Source organism: Nomia melanderi, chromosome 13 (genome assembly GCF_051020985.1).
Source record: "Nomia melanderi isolate GNS246 chromosome 13, iyNomMela1, whole genome shotgun sequence".
NCBI lineage: Eukaryota > Metazoa > Arthropoda > Insecta > Hymenoptera > Halictidae > Nomia > Nomia melanderi.
In genome coordinates, this window is record NC_135011.1 from 9,087,438 (window position 1) to 9,110,510 (window position 23,073).

A 23,073-nucleotide genomic window follows, 5' to 3' on the forward strand; every position below is an offset into this window, starting at 1 on the left:
TCTTTGAAATCGTCAAGTTCTTTGGAATTTTTAAATTTCTTATTCCTAACGTCGCAAATGTTCAAAACATAGAAAACCCAAGTATTCAAATTTTGAGTTGCAAATTGATAGTTTTTTTTATTTTAATGCAAAAATACACAGAGCTTTTTGATTTCTAAAATTATGAAACCATCTGCATTTTTCTCCACAAGCCTTGGGAATTCGAAATTCTTTATTCGCCTACTTCAAAGTTTCAAACCCTTAAAGCTCCCAAATATTTCACAACTCATAGTGTTTCGAATTGGCTAATTTTTAATTTCAGTTCCAGGCACAACCAAAAATTAATTTAACTGTAGGTACATTTAAACCTCACACGAGCGCCACTTCTTCCAGAATTGTACGCATTCATACGTCCAATAGAATATCTAAACAATATGTTCATGCACCGTACGAATGCGCAAAATTTTCACTGACGACAATAGCCAAACAACATTTTCAAAGTATTCATTTTATCGGATCCGGATCGTTTGCTTCCGTTTGCATACTGTTCCAGTATTTTGTCACCGTGACGAATCGCTGAATCGATACAGCATTCCGTAGCAGCGTTGTTTCGCAATTGGTCCCAGGGAACGTTTCATTAAACAATTAACTGCGTTTGACGAGTATACACGTCATCGTAAACCTTGAAATGATACTAATTCTTTTAAGGATGAATTCTTTATTTTTTCAGATGAACATATAATTCTTCTTGATTTTTCTTTGGATTTTCATTAAAATGTACCCTAGGTGCATTAATCTTACGTTTGACAAGTACACACTTCATGTTTTTAATTTCATCGCGCGCAAAACGAGAGATTTTTCAATTCCAGAGTTAACAGGTTAAATGAAACTTATTTTCTCTACGCCGAACAAAGTACAGAGGTATTTATCTATCATCGCTATAAAAGGGCTTCATGGATCTCGGACTAACGATTTACGCAATGGCGCGTAGAGAGTCCTTAAGAGGGAATTTCGCCAAGGCCGTGGAGCGTGTTCTTCCACCTGCTCACAAACGCTGTAAATTCTCCTCGTAGCAAACGGTGTATTTTTTGCGCGATTTGTATGAGACCCTTTCACTTTCATCGATCGATCACGTACCGTGTTCGAATTCGCAACGAAAATGATACCTTTCTACGAAATTCAAGTGGTAGTTTGTTGACTGCGGTCATTCGGTCGCTGTCATAACAGAATTAATTAGACGAGATAGAAATGACACTTGTGAACAGTTTGGGAGATTTCAACCATATAAAGTAACACATTCTCATAATTCAATGTTATAATTATATATTAATATACTGTTATTATAATTGAATTGATAATTACATTGTGCATTTTTATATTAATATAATGTTATTATAATTGAATTAATAATTAAATTATGAATTTTTATATAGGTACTGTAGAATAAGAATCCATTGGAAATTTATTCTATCGCTTAAATATTTTCAGATGTTAACGATAAATTAAAAACGTTATTAAATCCATTATTTTGCTACATATAATATTGTGTATTACTTGCAAAGTGTGCAGTCTGATTAAAATTGCTCAAAAACTTGTGTTTTAATTGACTGTACAATAAATTCAATACTTAAATCTTTTTGTTCAGCATACAAATGTGTTATTGGACAGAATCATTCTGAGACTTATGACTTTCAAGTAAGATTAATAAAAGATCATTGATCCTCTTTGATTACTCGCAGTTTCATTTTTCTTTTATTACTTTCACTTACATTTTCCTCTTTTTATAATTTCACTAATCCCTGAACTTTCATGATTATCGCGTGTATATAAAATGTAATTAAAAGTGGTCGTTACTTAAACAATTTTTACTCAATCAAAGTTTTCTAAGAAGTTTGGAGACTCGTTGAGCATGCATATATCAACGTCTTCAGCCAGTAAAAACCGTAAATCACGAACGGACATGTTAATACCAATTTTCATCGAGTCGATTCTTCCCAAATTTTCAAGCTCGACTTTTTTAAAAATAAAGCTTCAGATTGTTATTACTTTTCGAATTTGCTTTTGTATGTAAGATAAACTTTTTACCAATATGTAATATTTTACTAAAATGATAATCATTACCATTATTACTGTTTATATTTTGAAAAAAATCGATTCTCATAGATTTCATTCAAAAACATTTGTTCTTTTCATATAATGGTTAATTCAATATAATATTTAAATATTAAGCAGTCAAGATATAATTTTTTTATTACAATTAAAGACTTATCCAGGTGCTATAATATGTGTATAATGTATATCAAGGAACTAACTCAAAAGTACCAACAAAACACATAAAATTTTTGTCTTTTCAAAATAATCATCTTTAATTTCCATAACATTCAAACAAATTTCAGGCTTTCAGTTTATTAATTTCTTCCAATATCTTTTAATCAATATTTCCGTTCTACTTTGGGAAATGGTTTCCATTTAAAAAGCAGACAAATGAGAATCTCCGGAAAATGAAGAAAGCCCCCATGAATACAATTATAAAAAGAAGTGAAATATGTTTTGCCAACTGAAATATGCAGTCACGTAAGTGGTTGTTTCGAACACACTAAAAGGACAATTTGTATCCCTCTTAATATTGGATTTCTTTTGTTCACAGGCCGAATCAGATTGACCTTATCTGAATCCATTAAATGAGAAAGTAATTCTGACTTCGACATAGGTGAACGATTTATTGTAATCGTTAAAAATTGATAACAGAAAATTGATATTAATTCGAGGCGTAAAAAAGTTCACTAGGAATTCTGCGGCATGAGGTTCATACGAGATTAATAGGATTAATAAAGGTGGAACAGATAACTGTTTCTCAGTTTCTACAGAGTAATATTACTATTAAACTATTATTCTTTAATCTTTTCCTTCCGAGTCATATTTACGTGCTTTCCATTTTATATAAATGTACTACATCGCAATTATACGTACACTGTGATTTACAAGTATGCAGTTCACCATTTTTTATCGAATCTATGATATATAATACATATTATTATTGCTGAACATTGTTCATTGTTGAATTCCGTTACATACATAGATATAATATATTCTGATAGCATTAAGCTGCACGATTTCATTATTCAAACGTCTCAAATAAATAAAAGTTCATCCGGCGAGTCATTGCCTCACATTTTCTTGCGTGCAGACGGTTTCTCAGGTTTTCTTCTTTCATTTTACGACGATTGCATCGGTTTAATGCGATCTTTTATCTTCTATAGAGTAATATAAACAATGCGAAAACTTGTAGTAAATGTGTCACTACTTATAAATGCAGTTACGAAAGCATGTAATGGATACGTGTGTAAAGAAAATAATAGAATAACTTTTAATGACAACTTTTTATACGTTGATTTATAGTCACGTCGACAGTCCAAATATTTAATGGGGTGATTAATACTTTATTGATTAGATACATCTTTTTTTTATTAATGGCACACGACAGTTTTCTTACGGAAATATTTGTTTGTGGGGCACATGGTCACAGACAGTGAAGCACGTTACAAAAATAACGGAGATGTAACGAAGGGACGTAAAATATATGAAATTTATCAAAACCTTACAGAATATTGAGTAATTCTGCAATTATTAGTAATTATACAATTATCTTTCATAAACGATTTATAGAATCACAATTACAATTGATGTTTCTTCATTTGTAATTTTAATGCTTGTTGATTATTTCGTAGGAAGGTAATTAAAGTTTATTTAGAATTCAAATCTGGTGTTCTAATTCTTTCAGCTTTTATTCAATTACGTTACGAAGGAAATATGACCATCTGCCTTGGAATTACCCATAGTGTACTAAGTGTACACTTTATAAGTAAAATATAACTGGATATTGACAAAAGACAATATTCAATCTGACAATATGATTGAATTTTTCCTACATAAACAAAAAACTTTCGTCATTTTTTTCCGTCAAAGTAATAATTGAACCTTCCTCCCATAATCAATGGGTGTTTGCAAATTGAAATCACGTACTACTTTCGTCTGAAGTATCTGTTTGTATCACTCATACTTTACAAGTTACCGAGTTTTGTTCAGAAAACAGCCGTTTAGCTGCACAGTGCGGTAGGACGCGAGAGTTCAATGACGCCGAAACAGTTAAAAACCGATATAAACAAGCTGCAAGCGGCGTTCATTACGAATTCCATGCGGATCGGCGTTATGTTAAATATCAATCACCCCGGTGGTCCCGTCTATTTATCATTCGGCACGTTCGACGTTTCGGATGGACATTATTGCACGGTTGCGACACGAATGTTCAACAGTGTTCTTGCGGTGGCTGCTGTGTCGACGAGTTTATAACAGTACTCGTTGACAATGATTTAGGAGGCGTGGATATGACGCCAAGATATGAATTTGATTTGATAATGAAATTGAATAATAAATTGCACATGATCATAGTAGATGATTAAGCGAATTGTATTTGAGATAATTAAATAGCAACAATTTATAGTGTCTAATATAATATTAATAATTATATAGAGACAACAACAAAAATTTCATAATTAAATAAGGTTTGAGATATTGTATAGGACATAATGAATATGTATTCTCACAATTTAAATTCAATTTCTTTTCTTCAAAGTAATAATTAAACCTTTCTCCTAGAACCAAAGCGTGTTTGAAAATTGAAATCGCATTGCAAATTACACAAATAATAGACAAATTGTATGCTGCAAACACTTCGTCACAAAGGGCTAAATACCAAGAAAACTTGTCTGCTGCTGAGACTTCGATTTGATTTAATAATGGAATCGAATAATGAATTGCGCGTGATTATAGCAGATGATTGAGTAAATCGTGTTAGGGTTAGGGTTAGATTAAGCTAATTAAATACTATTGCCTCCGTGCATAATATTGTAATGATGAATGATGAAAACAGAAAGAGGCTATCGTATCACCATGAATATAAAAATGAAGATATCATGTGGATTAATTTCTTCACACCAGCATAAGTGATGGGATTTTGAAAAATTATGATCGTCTTTTCGAAGTGGTAATCTAAACATTCTATAATTAATCTAATACAAATCTATAATATATCTAATTCAATGTAAATGTATAAATAATTTTTATTGTTACTAGTTCGATTATATCTAAATTAAGTCTTTCTAAAATTGAAAGTAGTGAAGCAATTCTATTGCTGAATTCGTGTTTTTGGAAGAATAAACTGCACACTGCTAACTTAAAATCTACATTTTTATTGTTTCATGTTTGACAAAAATATTTTTTGATATTAAAAATATGAAATAGGTAACAATAACTTACTTGCGATTTCTTGCTTTATGGCTGCCAAGATCATAAACACAGTTTCTTAGAAAATTACAAAATGAATTTACTTGATCTTGCTCACGTTGCAATGAAAACTGCGTAAAATCCCAATAAACGCACATTGGCCGTTTTTATTGGACATTATAAAACCAATCACTTTCAACGATATTTTGCAAGCAATGGGTTAGTCGTTTAATTGGTGGTATTTCATTACGTTCCACTCAGTACTATTTTTGTAATTATTAGCTTTTAAAAGCACATAACTTTTCAATTTCTTCTATCCGATGTTTAGTACTTTTCCGAATTGAAAAACTAAATGTTACACATTCCACGAAAACACTCCATAGTCATGTTATTTATGCTTACTTCACAGCACTTAACATATTCGGCAAATGAAGCTAAATTATACATCAATTGATTGAGCAGTAGGAAACTACGTGCTGATGTCTTGCTGTTCGAGTAATTCAATCATTTGTCCGCGACTTAATCATCCAAATATGAACATTTCTTCTCGCCGAAATATCGACATTCGCCTACAAAGAGTTAAATCAACAATCACTTATATTCGTTTCGCGAAAATATGATCGGTAGGTAGAGTGCCGGCTCGTTCAGCGTTAAAACAGATCAAAACACCGTCGACGAAAGGTTAATCGAAAAGAGAACTCAGCGGACGATGGGTTGAAGAATTTTCGGCAACGGAAATAGTTGAAAGATCCAATTAAATGGTGAAAGTGTGGTTCTCATGTATGGATAAAATAATGTCAATAAACGGTATCGGTTTCGTACACGTGAAAGTGATTGTAGGAACGACTGGTCTCGCTCCGTTATCACGACGGAATTAAATGGTTCTTCTCGTGTGCAATCTCGCTTCTTCTAAATCGTTTTGCATCACAACCGGTCAAGGAAATCGCATTACGCGAGCCATCTAGCGTAGGTTGTCGGTCTTTTTTTCCATTGGCAAACCAACCGGAAGCTGATTTTTCTATCGATCTTCGGACCGCTTCCAAGAAATCTTAACGCAGCTAATAGCTTCGTTAATGCGCAGTCTATAGTGTATCATATGCTTACGCCTCCCGGAAGTACCTTCACCTTTTATGTAAAAAACTTCTTCCTCACGAGCAGACAAGTTTTTGCTGACTATTTCATAAATATTAAGGATTAAAGAATTTATTTCATTTATTACGGAATTGAATATACCAACGATAAAATAACTTTTTCAAACGTTTTTGCGGGAGTTTTCTTTTTGTCGGGTATGCGTGTTTATAGAGTACTTTTTGTTAAACTCGTAGCAGTATGTTTAGTTGTTGTTTAAATGGAATTATTAATGTAACGTTTTTGTTATGATAGATCGATCAGCGATTGTTATTGAACAGAATGGATAATACAAGATTAATTAACGGCAAGGCCACGGAAAAGATAGATTAATCGAGTTCTATTTCTTATAGAATTTATGGATATGAGTGTTTTTATTAAGATTTTGATTGGCTATTGTTTTCGAACGTTCATTAGTAAATTAGTTTAATTAATGATTAGAGGAGCATGTGTATTTCACCATTTATTGTGAGAATAGAAATTTGAAATAGACCATTTCGACGCATCTGATACTCTCAGTGTTAATAAAGTGTTTATTGGATGAATAAAACTTGAATTGTTTCCTTTGGAAGTAAATTAATTAATTTCAAACACATAGAATTAAAACATGTTGTCACCAGACGAATTCACAGGTTATAAATAAATAATATGTACCAGACTCATAATACACACTAGTAACAGAGAAACATTCTCACCTTAACATACACATATACAAATTTATATTTTTGCAAAATATCTTTCTTTGCATCTTTGTCTTTCTAAATTGCATTGAAAGTTTCAAAAACTAATTTATGGTCTCCATTAAAACTTCCAATTATTTCGAAACAGCTCCTATCGTTCGGTAAACTCGCAATCATGTGTTCAGAATGCATTTCAAAATTGCGAAATAAAGCTATCATATTTCATTTGATTGGAATCAGAATAAATTACATATAAAAAAAGAGGTGCAGTAGATTCATGAAATTTTCTTCGCAGATCTTAACCAATGGATGATGGTAATCCAAAAAGACAATCTCTGTATCTGACCGAGAGCAATGTTGATCTATGTCCTACTCAATAGTAATGGTCGTTCAGTAACTATTCACTGCCATTGTAACCGTGGAAAAAAGACACAATGTCTTAAGTTTCATTATCATACAGATTAAGAAACTTGCGCGTTGCATATTGGTGAACTCAATAAAAACACGTTTTACGATGCCTGCGATTATATCACGAAACGTATAGGTGTATAGATTCCTCTGTGGTAAATAAATCCAGTCGTAACGATCGAACGGAAGAACGGCTGCACTTTACGAGCGGCTGCTACCTTCACCCAATCTCGACCCACTGGTTCGTGTACATTCTAAGCAAGATCGACAGAGTCCAGTTCCAACACAGGTAACTACCACAGCGAGATATTCTACCGTTATGAAGGGACGACCAAAGTCTCGTATGCACGCAGCCTATGATGCGCGAAGCGTTGCACGTGCAACGAGTTCCAGGAAAAAGTGTAACTTGGGTCAATGTTCTGAACTCAACCTACGATCGAATTAATGCTCGGCTGGGAATCGATTGAGTCGGCGCTCGACACGTGAGAGTATGCAATGAATTAATGGTAACACGTAATATTAATCCTTGACGGTAAAATGACGAGTACAGTTCGTCGTTGGTTTTTCGTGGCAAATCGTACATTGACGAGCTACGTTTGTCAGGTGACTAAAGTTACAGGTAACATGTTTTTACATGTACAAAATTTGTGCAGTTCCTAATTGAGAATAAATTGGCATAATAGTTAGTGGTAACTTGCCAGAGTACTTTTAATTAATATTCTTTTAATTAGGAAAACGTGTACATGTTGTTTGCTTAATAAAAATAAAACACTTCTATTATGCACAATTTTTCATGATTAAATTGTACTGGGAAGGGTTAATAAAGAATGTACACATAATATGGAACGTGTTCCATATTAAGAACTCACGTACTTTGATAGAAAAATAATAACTATTCTAAGGAAAAAATTAATTTGCAACAAATTGCTTTTGAATCATGAAAAACAAATATGTTCAATGGTAAACCATGAAAAAATAATATTTTGTGGCCTATCTATATTAAGAAATTTGATTGTTCAACTTGTTTTTCAGAAAATTTGACACTAAAGTTACCAGATGTGACAAAATGATGCATTCCTGATTTCTTCTTTTTGTGATTATTAAGTAGATAACAGTTGTTTCTGTGAAAAATTATTCAAGAAATTGATATAGCAATACGTAAACTAAATTGTAAATCGATTAAAGTTTCGATAGATGCATTCTGAATTTCTATAGAGAAATTTCAAACAGTCAATTTAATTGCTCAGTAGCTTTAATGTTGAGGAGAATTCTGGTAATAATGTTAAAGGAATATGGATATTTAATAACAATCATATACTGTAAATAATTATATGATTGAACATAATAATTATACAGTAATTTGTAATATTATAAATTATGTTTACATATAATATTTGTATTATTATATATTGATTATTATGTGTAATATATTATTATTTATACTATTATACAATAATATGAGAATATTGTCTAACTGAAGAAGTTTGACAGCTAATACAAGCAATTTATCATTAGTAATTAGATTACGGAAGTTCGTACTACCTTGAAACAAAAATGTACAGAAAAGTTTAAAAAACAAATTTCAACGAATTTAATGCAGTTCCATATTATTTTGAATTTATTGCGCGGGAACGTTTCTTTCGTGTTCGAGTTTTTTAGGCTTTTCCGCAAAGATATTAATTCGTATAAGCTTCTGCAATTGATTAATGATTTTCCAGGAAGAAGAAAAATATTACGTACCCTGTAAATTTGTATTTGCTTGAAAACTTAAATATTGATGACAGGAATCTAATGCATTATTTCAGTTTATAAATAAATTATTAATTTTTTCATTCACTATTTCTGATTGAAATCTATCTAACGAATCTGAATCGATATTGACGTAACGCAGAGCAATTAAGTGAACAAACCGAAGATTATAAATCACTAGCATTAAAAAACAACTATATTCAAATAGCATGTGTTTTTACCTACTTGTTTTTGTACCTTTGTACATATGTTTGGTACATATATCTTTGCTACAATGCATAAAACATGTGCATACTTAAAGCTCTATGTACCTGCGCATAACCACTTATTTGTACACGCTACTTTACAAACACTGAAATCAAACGAGGAAATAACATTCTATTAGAGATTGTAAATAGTATGTTTAAAATAAAATATTCTTTTAGATTTTAAAAAATTTATTACAATATTGCTTTGTACGCAATTTGAAACATTCATTGTAAATAATTGCGTACATTATTCCAGTATTAAAAATAATAATAATAATAAAAATATCCCAACATTCTGTAAGGAATAGTTATAATATAACCTCCGAACAAGCCAATATTAATGTTAATTAATCCCAACTTTTTTTAGACAATAATATCTGTATTACAAAAAAAAATTAATCATCAATATGACGCTTAAAGACACAAGCAACAATAAACGATTTTTTCTTTAAATGTTTTAAATGCAGAAAATAATATATTTTTAATAATCTGTAATTGAAGGACTTGTACGACCTGTCCTCGTTCTTTCTACAGTCACTACTGCGTCGAAATGCATGCATTATTAAGTCAAGTGACTACCTCTTAACAAGCTTACATAGTCATTCTTTAAATATCACATTTTGTAGACAGTTCATTGTGCAATAAAAAATATAAATGAATAATACATTAAAACTTTTCTTTACATTGCAAATATATATATACCTTTATTTCTCGTATTACAACAAATGTAAACATTGAACATATTCACCAATATCCATATAAAACTATCAGTGTTCATCACGAGACAATCAGATTTTTACATACTACACAGAAATCCCCTTTAAGAGGTGATAATTCTCAATTTAATAATAATTTAACACAAAATTTACTATGCGTAAAATGAATGCGTTCGATAAACCTGGTAACCCTTACAGTACTAACCACATTATCTAGATTTATCCAACTTTTACTATTACTAAATTCCAAAATACCAAAATACTAAAATCCACGTAAAAATGTTTAAAAAATCGAGGTCCAAAGAAATTCTATCAAATTCAAACAGATTCCTTTTTAATTTAAAGAATTTTAATTTCATTATTTAATTTAAATTCAATGAAAAGTTTTTTAATTACGTTTCAAAATGGATTCTAATTCTTCCTGTTTATCCTTGCTACGAACAAATATGTGTTATCTAAATCGCTCGAGCTTTTTGTGACAGCTGGCGCGTTAAACACGTCATCCCTGACTAGACAGTTCGCCGCTGGGAATCGTCTGAAACGATAAACTTCGTAAGTTTATGCAAATCCTGATAATGGGCTGTGCTGGAAAATTTACGGCGATCTCATGTGTCGTTCGTTTTTCCCGAGGCGTGATTTGATACGGTGATCGACAGTGACGCAGTTTCCCGCGAGGCTCAGGTGCCTAGCCGGTTTACGTTTTTATCGATAAAAAGGCCGATTTTCCCCAGAAACGATAGTTGGTTTCGTAGAGCGACGGTTCTAGTTGGTTTCAAGGCTCCGGGTTACGAAAGCGCGAAGAAAGTGTTACGAGCGACAATTTCGAGCTAGCTTGGCATATATGAGCGAACAGTGGACCGATGGTGTAACATGCTCTCATAACATCCCGGAGATTGCTGAGCGTGTGAAGGCCGCCATTGATCGACCCATTCGGTGGAATCTAATTTCCTTAACACTGAAATTACCAGATGGATCAAATTAATTCATTCCCGATTTCTTCTTCTTGCAGTTATTACAAAGATAACAGATGCGTCTCCGAGGAATTATTAACGAAATTGATTTAGCAATACGCAAACTTAATTGTACATTAATTAACCTTAAAACTACCAGACGGATCAAAAGGAGCTGTCCCTGAGTCTTTCTTCTTGCAATTGTTAAAAAGGCAACTGACATTTCTCTGAGAAATTATTAAAAAAATTGGTTTAGCTATGCGCAAACTGAATTGTATATCAATCAAGGTTTAAATGTATATCGATGTACTCTTGAAGATTGTATAGACGAATTTCAAAATGGTAATTTAATTGCCCGGTAGTTTTAATGTTAAAGTCTTAGTAGATGTACTTTTGGAGTTTTTATAAAGATTTTTTGAAAAGTCAACTTAACTGTTTGGTAGTTTTATTGTTAGCACTTAGGCAACCCCCTAAAAAGTACAACTGTAACCTTTTTAGTTAACTTTAATTAATAAAAGAAACTATTTGTTGAATTGCAGACAACCCTAGTTCAAGACTTACTAAATAACAATAGAAATAGTAGACAGAATAAAAGGCTAAGGGGAAAGTGGGAGATCTCCCCATTCGGTTGGCTAAATGTTAAGGATGAAACTTTAGGTCTTGGAGTTGACTTGGCTAGAAATATACGGGATTTCATTCGTGTAATGTTTTCTTTTAAATAGTGTTTTTCTTCCTATGTGGACAATTGAAATGTTTACATTTCTTTGAACTTGAATATTGCAGTAGTTTTTGATAGACTTTTTATTTTGAAAGTGGAAATCGGTGTAGAGGGCTTTGAAAATAGGGATTTGAAATAGTTTAATGAAATTTGTATGGAAATGTAACACATTGTAACACATTGTAGCGAGGGAAATTTATAAATGGGTACACTGATGCTTGAATGTTTGCATAAGGGTTAAGATCACAACAATTGCTATGGTTACTGGCAACTGCTATAGCTGTTATGCTGTTTTTTTCATTAACCTTTCATATTTAACAATATTTGTCATTAGAAACATTCATTATTTTTTTGTGAAACAACTTTTAACTATAACAAAATTTTATAACTTTGTTTTGTTGAATCGATTTGTCTTAGATACTTGCCATTAAATTGCTTTTTTATAATTTTATCCATCTGTCTACTATCTTAACCCTTTAATTAGAATTAAAGGAGCAACATTTTTACAATGTGCTCTAAAAGAATTCTAGTAAAACACCCTCTAAATTATGTATATTATTCTGCTAATTGTAGGTGTGGTTAAGGAAAGGATTGTTAATAAGAAAAGCGAAAGTTTTTTTTTTGTTGGTGTTGCAATTCACAGCAGGAAGAGTAGTAAAATATAATTGTAATATTACAAAGGAATGTTGCGAATGTTAATTGTAAATTGTTTGTAAATGATTTATATAATCGTAAAATAAGAAATCGCCATGCATCGGCAACAACTGAGTCTACCGTGCAATAATTTATCACCTGAATTATGTGCGACATGCTGGATACATTGAATGTATGGCTGTACTAGCGAAAGCGTTATGAATATGTATATATCCTACGTTCAGAGATTATGTCCGTATGATTTAAGAAATCTTATGATGCTGTGATTTGGCGAACGAAAAAGGTTCCTCAACAATATACTTATCATTGTTTTGACAATTATAATATGTACTCATTGCTGTGTTAATTAATCCAATATATAAAATGGAGGATACTCTATTGCAAAGCTTATTTTTTTATAAAAGGAAAAAATATAAAAATAATATTTTTACTATTTAAATGAATGTATTCATCTGAATGAATATATATTCATCGAGAAACAGATGTAGTAAGGCAGAGAAAATGTAAGAAAAAAGAATCATGATTTCTAAACGGTTGATGACGTTCGAACAACTTGTCTTCCGACATTTTGTCTTTATACTATGCACATTAATAGTCACAAATAAACTGGGGCGAGAACTAATTACACTTCTAACAGCTGTTCGAATGTGTATTGCTAATTTGATTTAAGAACTGAGAATATGATTTACATTGCGTTTCTGCGACTTCAATTATTGGTATTTATTTTAGATTATGTTGTTGCGTAAATGTATTGTGCAATATGGCATTTTATAAGCAAAAATATCTTTAATTGATTTGTTCGAATTTGTTTTCTCTGCCCATTAACATTAGAACTACCGAGCATTTTATATGATTAATATGTAATCTTTATAAAAATTGTAACAATATTATCATTAAAATGAAATTATTACAATATTATCTATAAGCTTAAATTGTAACAATACTATCTTTAAAATTAAATTGTAACAATATTATCTTTAAAATTACATTGTAACAATATTATCTTTAAAATTACATTGTAACAATATTATCTTTAAAATTACATTGTAACAATATTATCTTTAAAATTATTTCGAATATTTAACATTTTTAGCATATCAATAATTGCGAAATAACGGAACCGACATCTGTCATTTCGATGGGTATCGTAATCGTGAAATTAAAATAACAGGTATCGGTCTAGTTTTAAAGTTGTGTAAGTCCCATGAACATTTCTAACTAAAAATTCAGAAGCGAAGTTCGAAGTCGTTAACTTCAGTATATACTCAATATCACTAAGATTACAAAACAGTCACGCTTTGCACTATTAAAAATAAACAAAACTTCTAACGAGAATTAGGTGCAAAGTTTGTCGATCAACAAGCGAAGTGATTCATAAAAATTTCATATTTAGGAGGAATGCAACTTCGCAGCATCAGCACAAATTTGAAATGAAACATTATTCATATGATCCAGCTGATCTTGTTCAAGATCCATTTTGTTGAAGAAACATTCCATTGATAAAGTTAAGTTCTTAATTTATTATTAAATACATTCACTGACATTTATTCCATTAAAAAAGTATTAAAAAAGGAAGACTTAGTTTACTTGACTGCATTATAGATTACTCCGATTTACTCTCACACCTTATCGAATCACGGGATCCCTATTAACACAAGCCTTGTTCCAACGTTCATTATCACAAAATATCGATGAAATTACTCCTACTCATCTCATATTACATCTTAGCCAGAGTTTATACTAGAAATATCACCTGGCTAACAAGTCAAACTCGATAATAGGTCCGAAAACCATAATTACTTTGCCATTAATCCAACAGCGCGTCTCGTGCCTACGATTTTGCCGCTCGAATACTTTTGTTTTCTACTGTAGAGGGAGGAGAATGAAACGCGAAGTAAGAAAGAAACCAAGGTATAATCAAGGTGATCGCATTCGGCAACTCTCGCTCGCTCATTATCTGCGATGTGAGCGTACGTCCGTGATAATTCCGAGCGGATCGTGTAGATGAGTACCGATAGTCTTCTCACGAGAGGAACTCGGTCACCGCGAGAAAAGCATCCTGCGGTGAACGCTCCGTATGGGCTGTCGGCTCGCGTTCTTATTTCCGGCGTAAGTAAGACGCAGAATCCGTGCGGGGCACTAGCCGACGAAAATAGGCGAGTGTAGAAAGTAAATTCACCGGAGAAATTCGCGTCGAAAGGACGCGGCGCGGCGGCGCGCGGCACGGAACACCGTCTCTCGATTAGTTTTCGAGCGTGTTCCATTCCGGCCGGCGCGCGCGGCCGGCTCCCTCATTTTTACGTCACTTTCGTGGATCGCGCCATTGGAAGAAAGTAAAATAGCGCTGGAACGGGTTTTCGGATGGCACGTGACCGATGTGTTTTATGCTCCACGATGGATTACTTTAAGGCCCCTATACACGATGAGATTTGTCTGCAGGGCAAACGATGGGGCAAGTTTTGGGTCTTGAAAGCTGTTGCCTTAAGATTTCGAGTTCTTACGATTAGGACACAAGGCTTTATCTGTAAATCAGAAATGTTCAATGGTCGAGTCTTTAAAGTTTGGAGACTGCATTAATACCGCACATTTTCGAGCATAATTGCTTCAATGTTAAAGACTCTTAAGGCTCAGATATGGGCTTTCAAGCTTCAAGGTTAAACCTTGAAGTTCCGAAGACTTAATTGTTAAGGTTGAGCCTAGAAGCTTTGAAGACTTGAGCTTTATAGAACTCTGAGCTTTCAAAGATTTAATTGTTAAGGTTGAGCCTAGAAGCTTTAACTACTTGAGATTTATGAAACTCTCAGCTTTCAAGAATTAATTTGTAAGGTTGAGTCTAGAAGCTTTGAAAACTTGAGCTTTATAAAACTCTGAGCCTTCGAGTCTTAATTTTTAAGGTAGAGTCTAGAAGCTTTGAGTACTTGAGCTTTATAGAACTCTGAACTTTCAAGACTTAGTCTTCAAGGTTGAGCCCAGAGGCTTCGATGATTCGAATTGTATTGAATTCTGAGTCTTCTAACCACAGCTGTTAAACTCCGAGGTCTTGAGATTTTTACAACGTTTGTTCGATATGTGTATATTTGTATATATGATGCATTTGAGATTTGTCTTGGGACATAGCTCGAATCTTTTTCACTTTCTGTATAGATTGATATATTTTTATTTCATATTGTAGAGAAAGTGAAGAAAACTTCTATCGTTTATCCTGAAACATGTCCCGACATGAGTCTCATCGTGTATAGGGGCCTTTACGCGCTAAACTAGGAGACTTTTCGATCGCGTACGTTCTTATAGCGATAAGTAAACGTATTAGCAGAGATCAGATTCCCAGGTTTTAAGAGGTAAGATATTTCCTGGAATTCGGTGTAAATTTTTGAAACTTCCGATTGTTGATCTAATTCTTTTCGGAGAATATATTTTTTGTTATTGTTAAAGAGATACATTAAATTGATGCATGAAGTATATGAGAGACTATTTTTAAAAGTCCAGAAATGCACGTTTGCTATTTGATAATGTAAGTTTTCGTACTATTCGACTTAGTAACTTTTTTTACAGTTCCTTATTATATTTTATAAGACAATTACATCAGAAATATCTAAAGACATCATTTCGTATTAACATTTTTATTTATCAGCTGCATGTTCTATATTGGAACTACAGAATAATCGAAATTCTTAACAAAATTAATTTTTCCTTTCAATTATGACGACTCAGATTTTTTCTAAATAAATATTCATTTGATCAAATTACTTAAAACACTAAAATTTGATATTAAAGGAAAAGAAGCGCGTTATGCGAGCAAATTAAATTATATATTTTTCCCCTTCTTTCGTGGAATAGTCCAAATTAAGTTCACAACGAGAAAATCGAGAGGAAAACTTTCTTTTCATTCGTCGAAGCGTTGCAGCGCGGTATGATGCAGCATTGCAATACAGAATCTAGCCAGTGAAATGATTGCAGAATCAACTTCACTATCCTTTAGTAAGAAAATGATGTATTTTTACTAATTGTGAAATATATTTCAAATCGTTATGTTATACAATAATGGGAACAAATTATTACTTGTGAATAATTTGAAAAACATATATAACATGAGTATATTCTAAGGCATTGACTTACATGAAAATTAAGTAAATCATTCTAGTAAGATTATAAAGGAGTGCATAAGATTGTAAAGACTGCATAGCCAGCTAAATTTTTAATTGATTGAAAATTACTTAGCGTATAATGCATCAAGTATTTTTATAAAAAGTGCATATTTATAAAAGATATAAATTATACACCGGTATCATAGTGGGCGTTTTGCATCGTATACAAGAGTTGCAGCGGCAAACATGTATCTCCCTTACAAAGACAGTCGAAAAATATTCACTTAAAAATATTCCTTTGACTTGTAATAACGTATGAGACTCGTGGCGAAGATTTTAACAAGGGATTATCCAACAGACAAATTAATTTCCTTTTATTTTTCCGGGAATATTATATGAGTGTATTTATTGAGAATTTCATTAGCTTATATTTTAATACAGATAAAAGACGTTTATTTTCAAAAAATGTTCCCCCGACCTTACAAAGTTTTTTCAATTTATTGAGAATTTCATTAGCTTATATTTTAATACTAAATTGCCAGTCTGGACAAAATAATCCATTGCTGATTTCTTTTTGTTGCAATTATTAAAAAGATAGTAGACATTTCTCTGAGAAATTATTCAGGAAATTGATTTAGCAATACGTAAACTGAATTGTAAATCGATTAAAGTCTCGATAGGGGCTCTTTTGAAGTTGCTATAGAGGAATTTCAAAAAGTCAATTTAACTGTTTGGTACGTTTAGCGTTAATTCGTACAACGCTAAATCAATTTCCTTAGGCATTTTTCTGAGAAACACTTGTATCTTCTCAGTGATTGTAAAAGAAGAAATCAAGAATAGGTAATTTTGAGTTGTGCGGCAGTTTCAGTATTAAACAGAATTCAACAAACATAAATATTCCCCAATGCTTGCGAATGCGAACTAAATATTATTCTTCTGTTCTTAATTATTATGCTTCAAAGCAAACATAGCCATAGAGTTTTACCTATAATTTTTCTCTTTTTTCGATTAATTTTTAATGACAAAGTACATGGTCGTATCTATGTATGTATGTACTTTGATCGATTGATCACTGATCAGAGTTCAGAATGAAACCACTTGTCAAATTGTAAATTAGTCACAACAGAAAGTTCCTGAATATATTCATAAATGATCTGAATAATTTTAATAGAAAGATAAAAAACAACTAAAACTGATTATGATTATTTATTTTTCTCAATTCTGATTGGAACTGTAACTCGTATCTCTTTCATTGTGCTTTATTTACACATCATGCCAGATCATGCACAATCATGCCTGTATAACCTAATTTTACCAGTTGGACTCATAATTTCATTACAACAAATTTACATCAAGGCATTCAAAGTGAACGGTTACAGCATGTTACAAACATGAAGTTTCAAAGAAACTGAATTCAAGCTTATTCTGTGAAAGTCCTTCGTCTTCTCTGTGTTTTATCATTTTGTGCTAATCTAGGATTAAAATTCTCACAGGAATCTTGCATAACATCTTCATCCATCGAACCCTTCAATTACACCTTATATAACATTCAAAAGTAACAGTTTCGTACCAGTTGAAACTACAGTTACAGTTTTTATGTGACTTCAGGTTACGGTCATAGATCCGTTCTCTGCAGAGATTGCGGTTGCGGTTGTTACTTTTACGTTGATTACGGTTATAGCCCCAGTATTAATACGGTTTGCGATTTCAATCCTGACTTGAGATTATGAGGCTGCGTTACTGGTCGCTATCGTGGCTACAGCCAGGGATGTATTTAAGATCTCAGGATGTATTTGTCTACGATTGCGGCTGCGGTTTTAATATCCATACTAATTGGGGTTGCGATTGTGGCTACAGCGTTAATATCGTTTACAGTTTGCTGCAGCAGTCGTTGCACTTGCAACCGTGATTATTATATAGTTCGAATACAGTTTTAAAGACAATTACTGTTATTTTAATTTGCTTGTTTCTTTCGTATACAGAATACCATTTTGTACATAATTCCCACGAATGAATTAAGAAATTCGATTGAGCCATTCGTTTGTCAACGCAATTAATTCTGCTAAATAACAAGTAGAAGAATGATAATAAAACTATGTGCATAAAGAAGTAATTAAGGGTTTCAACTATCAAATTTTACACCTTAATCGAGTGAAATAAGTTAATTATTCGCAGTGATCCTTGAAGAACTCCATTAAAAATTCAGAAGCATAAATATCTCAAAACGCAGGCCACGTTGCTATTAAGGCTACTTGAAATTCTATGACGCGCGGTTAGGACTTTGAATTAAGACATATTCAGTGTTTTATGAAGCAAAAGGTACGAGAAAAGAAAATAGTGAAGTTTATAGGTTATCGTCTTTGTTTTTGTAGGTCGATTGAATATTTCTTACGCCATGAGTCAGTTCATTAACGCAAATAGTTGGCAGGCTATGTTCGACTTTGAGTCGAAACCAAAGTGTTGTTTTTCTTATATATTGTGCTCCATTACGCAACGTTTCGTAGTGTATTTCCAAAGATTACAGCTTCGATGATACTTGTCGATCGTCGTAATTCCGGTGGTGGAGGATAATGAATTAAAACACCGGTTATCACGTAAATTTTACGGTTCTCAATAATGTTTGCAGTATCCTTTATGCGCCATGAATTAGGTGGCAAGCTAAGTGCCCTCTTCCTCGTTTCTTCTATTATGCAACGCTTCCTAATGTTCTTCCACCGTGGCACCATCATCGATGAGACTTGCTATTCTCGCGAAAGATTCACGGTCTTTGGAAGATTTTTTTCTTGACTTTGAGCAGAACATTCGGATAGATAAAGGTCTGTTCATGGAAAGATAAATTGGTCGAATTCTTTGGTGTAATTATAATTAACTGTGTCAATTACAAGGAGGCTGTTATTAAGCGCTTATTACTAACTACTTTCTGAATGTTTGTTCCACTTGGGGCTGTGGAAACCGATTAATTGCAATTAATGAAAGTTGATTGGGATGGTTCGTAAATTGCGAGGTAATTGTAATTTTCACCGGATTCATGAATATTCAAGGCTGCTTCTGCCGTAGAATTTTACTTCTTTGTGAAATATTTGGAAATATTTATATACACTTTAGTATTAGTGTTAGTATTACAATTAATATTGATATTCATATAATTACTAATATTACTACAATACTAATATTACTAATAATATTACCATTAATAATATTAATTAATAATATTAGTACCGCTATTAAAATAACTATTCGTGTAACTATTAAAAACAGACATTTTTGAAAACCTATTTTCACTGATTAGTCTTTAAATTGAGAGGAATTTCATATAAAAAAGAACTAAATAATTTCTATCAAATATACGGCAATGCAAATTTTGGAATTTTCTAATGACAGCCCCCCCCCCCCCCCCCCCACCACAACGTCCATAATCAAACAAGCAAAAAGATTGGACATATTTTACCTAGTCCATTGAAATCGTTTATTTGTTATGCAAAATAAATGTTCATTCTGAAGAATAGGAGAAAGCTATTAGATATTCTTTTTCCTTGTCAGGTAGTTAATAACTTTATTTATTGCCCTCTGCTTCTCTCACTTATCAATTCCTCATTTCTAGATATGTATATTACATTTTTTCCGCGAATGACATTAGATTTAGTGTCCCTATAATCGAAATTCATAAATATAACAACGATATGTAAAATCAAGTGGACCTTTCCTGGAGATTTATTGAAAAATTCAAATACTTGTTATTGAAGTCCGTTATCACTTAAAAATTACACTTCTTAAGTGTTATATTTTTTAATTAACTTATTTTATATGATAAAGGATTTAATTGTTTTAATATTAGACAGTTTGATCGTATTTCTCTTAATTAAAACTTAAAAATGCCAATTTATAAGTTTATAGAATCGAGATGAATTCGTTTTATTATTTATTTTCACTTTTCTATCATTTTCTGCTTAAAATTTGGAAAACGACATGATCGCATCGCTTGACATTTTTTTACTGGATTTATGTGACTTTCATACAATTAACACATTTGCTATCAACATCACATATTTGTAACGGCCGCGATACCATACTTTACAAAAATAAAATGAAATTAATGCTACAGATATTGTCATTTAAAGTTACAAAATATGATATTATATTTAAAAACTCGATAATTCCAATTAGTTTCATTCTTTCGATATTTTATTTACAACATTTTTCAATAGAATATTTCAACTGAAAGGTTGTCGCTGAAACAAATGGTGGTAGCGGGAGTTAATTATTACTCGTAATTAATATCCGTTAATTCTTTATAATTATCACGATGACTGCCACGAGAATTTTCAGTGTTCCGTATAATATTATTTATTTTTTTATAATAAAGACAAATGGTACTAAAATTAATGTCATTGTTTTTAAGTTACACTACTATTTAATATTTACTTACTGCTAGGCGATCGCTTAATAGCTACGTCGAAGAATTCGCCTATATCAGTTTTTATTTTCCTCGCCCAGTTCTCTGTCGGTGTCATGTTCTAATTCCTAAGATCTTCGATCGCTAATTTATTATTCGCCAACACTGTTACACGCAACCTATCAAAACTATAATACTTTGAACCAGAAAGACACCTGTTCCTATACCATTCCGCTAGACACAAGTCATCTCCCAACTGTACTTATATAACTAAATATTTTAATTCGACATTAGTTTTCTTTTTACAATCACCATCAATCAATTTGTCAGCTTCGGTCATCAGTAACTATGACGGTCAACGTATTAACCTTCACTCACCCCTTAAAAAAATCACAGTTAAAATTAATCTTAATTCAGGTCGAAATAATACCCGAATCAAGACTAAATAAATCAAATCACCTTCCAATCAATGAAAAAAGAAACTCCAAACAGACTTACCTTCAGCACACAATTCTCTTTGAAAAGCCAGTCACGCGTTCTGTTTCAAATTTTCGAGCCGGCTCGCGCGGTCCAATCGTCGAATTCGCTTCCTTCGACCGAAAATCGATCTCGATCACTCGGCCAGTTCCAGGGTGGGAGTTCACTCGTGGGCACTGCGGAAGTGTATCTTGCGCGCGGCGCGGGAACCGGGTTAATGTCAAAGACAACTCGAAATACGGAAGGCGACGTTGTGTGTCCGCACTTGAGATCCACGTTCCTTTCTTCCTGTTCTTTCCTTCTTATCGTCGCGATCCTCTTCCGACGTAGACAACTTTCTCGAACACAGAACACGTTTGCTCACTGCGTCCCTAAACCTCTTCTGGCGGTCGCGGCAGCGTTTTCGGCGCGGAATCCTGTCGTACCGAAACTGGCGCGTATCGATCTCACCACCCGATGTTTATATGTCGAGTATCCTATGCGCACTCGTGCGAGATACGAGCTAGAGCCTCGCTGCGATCGCTCGAAGCGTACTGCCGGTCGTGGATTCCTAACGATCAATCGTTGAAACCGTGAACAGTCGCCGCGGATGTATGTCATGACAACGTTGACAGCGGGATGAGACGCATTATTTCCACTACGAGCCGAATTCCTGTGAGGTCTGTACGTCACGACGTCGACCACCCGACTGCCGTGGCCGTCGTACACTTTGGGAAATCAAGATCAAGTCTAACTTAAAACGGTGCGGGGTGGGGGATCTATGAATCGGCAAGCCTCTTGTGCATGTGGTCTCTATGAAAGGTGTCGATAGTGCTTGGCACCGGATTCCTTGGAAGGGGAACACGTCTTTCTCTTGTTTTGGGCGATTCAGTAGTGGCTGGGACTATCGAGTGTTTAACATGTTGAACGTCACACGATTTCATAGAGGAAAATAGATAGAACGGAAAAAATATAATATTAAATCATTTAATCGAATTGCATTATTACTATTCTACATTCATCTAACCGAATGTCAGCGTATTAGGTAGCATTATTTATAATATAGAAATGTTTTCATATGATCATCGTTTAATTGAGTGAACTATAATAATTCGATTTGGTCGGGAGTCACCTGTGACCCCTATGGCATTCAACGTGTTAACCCTTTGTACTTTATTTATTTTCAATGTTGTTGGGTGTGAACTTGTATTTATTTTTAGAGGAATGAATTGAAGTAATTTACGCGGTAAAATTAAAGGTTTTGTATTTGTTTTATTTATTATTATAATAAGATTAAAATTTTTTCATATTTTTAAGTGTGGTACTTTTAAAAACAATTTTCAGCGTTTTATAATGAATTTGTATTGCTATTTCCAGCATAATATATGAGTGCACGGGGTTAACACTAAAACTACCAGACGAATCGGAATTACCTATTCCTGATTTTTTCTTTTTATTCCTCGATTGAGAATATTACGTTACTAAATGTTTTTATGTGACATTACTTTTCTTATTATGATTGTTTCCAAGCAATTTGGAAGCTCCAGTTATCGGTGACCACCATGACCATTATCGTGTTAAGTAAATCGTGTGTGGGTTTAAATGATGTACTTCCTTTTTCTTTTA

General features: G+C 32.8%; 2 protein-coding genes across 4 annotated transcripts in view; one reads left to right on the forward strand and one right to left on the reverse strand.

Annotated features, from left to right (window-relative positions):
- LOC116432313 (ABC transporter G family member 20) overlaps nucleotides 1-22,192 on the reverse strand; it is a 34,527-nt gene extending 12,335 nt beyond the window's left edge. For 2 of the 3 annotated variants that reach the window (XM_031988963.2, XM_031988962.2), the window contains exon 1: nucleotides 21,490-22,192. The gene's annotated coding sequence lies outside the window, so the exon portion shown is untranslated. Of the gene's footprint in view, nucleotides 1-5,295; nucleotides 5,312-21,489 lie in introns of those variants that run through there. The other variant, XM_031988964.2, reaches the window with a different exon arrangement.
- Nucleotides 1-23,073, forward strand: part of LOC116432296 (nicotinamide mononucleotide adenylyltransferase) — a 98,247-nt gene that overhangs the window by 30,281 nt on the left and 44,893 nt on the right. The gene's annotated exons all lie outside the window — the stretch shown is intronic.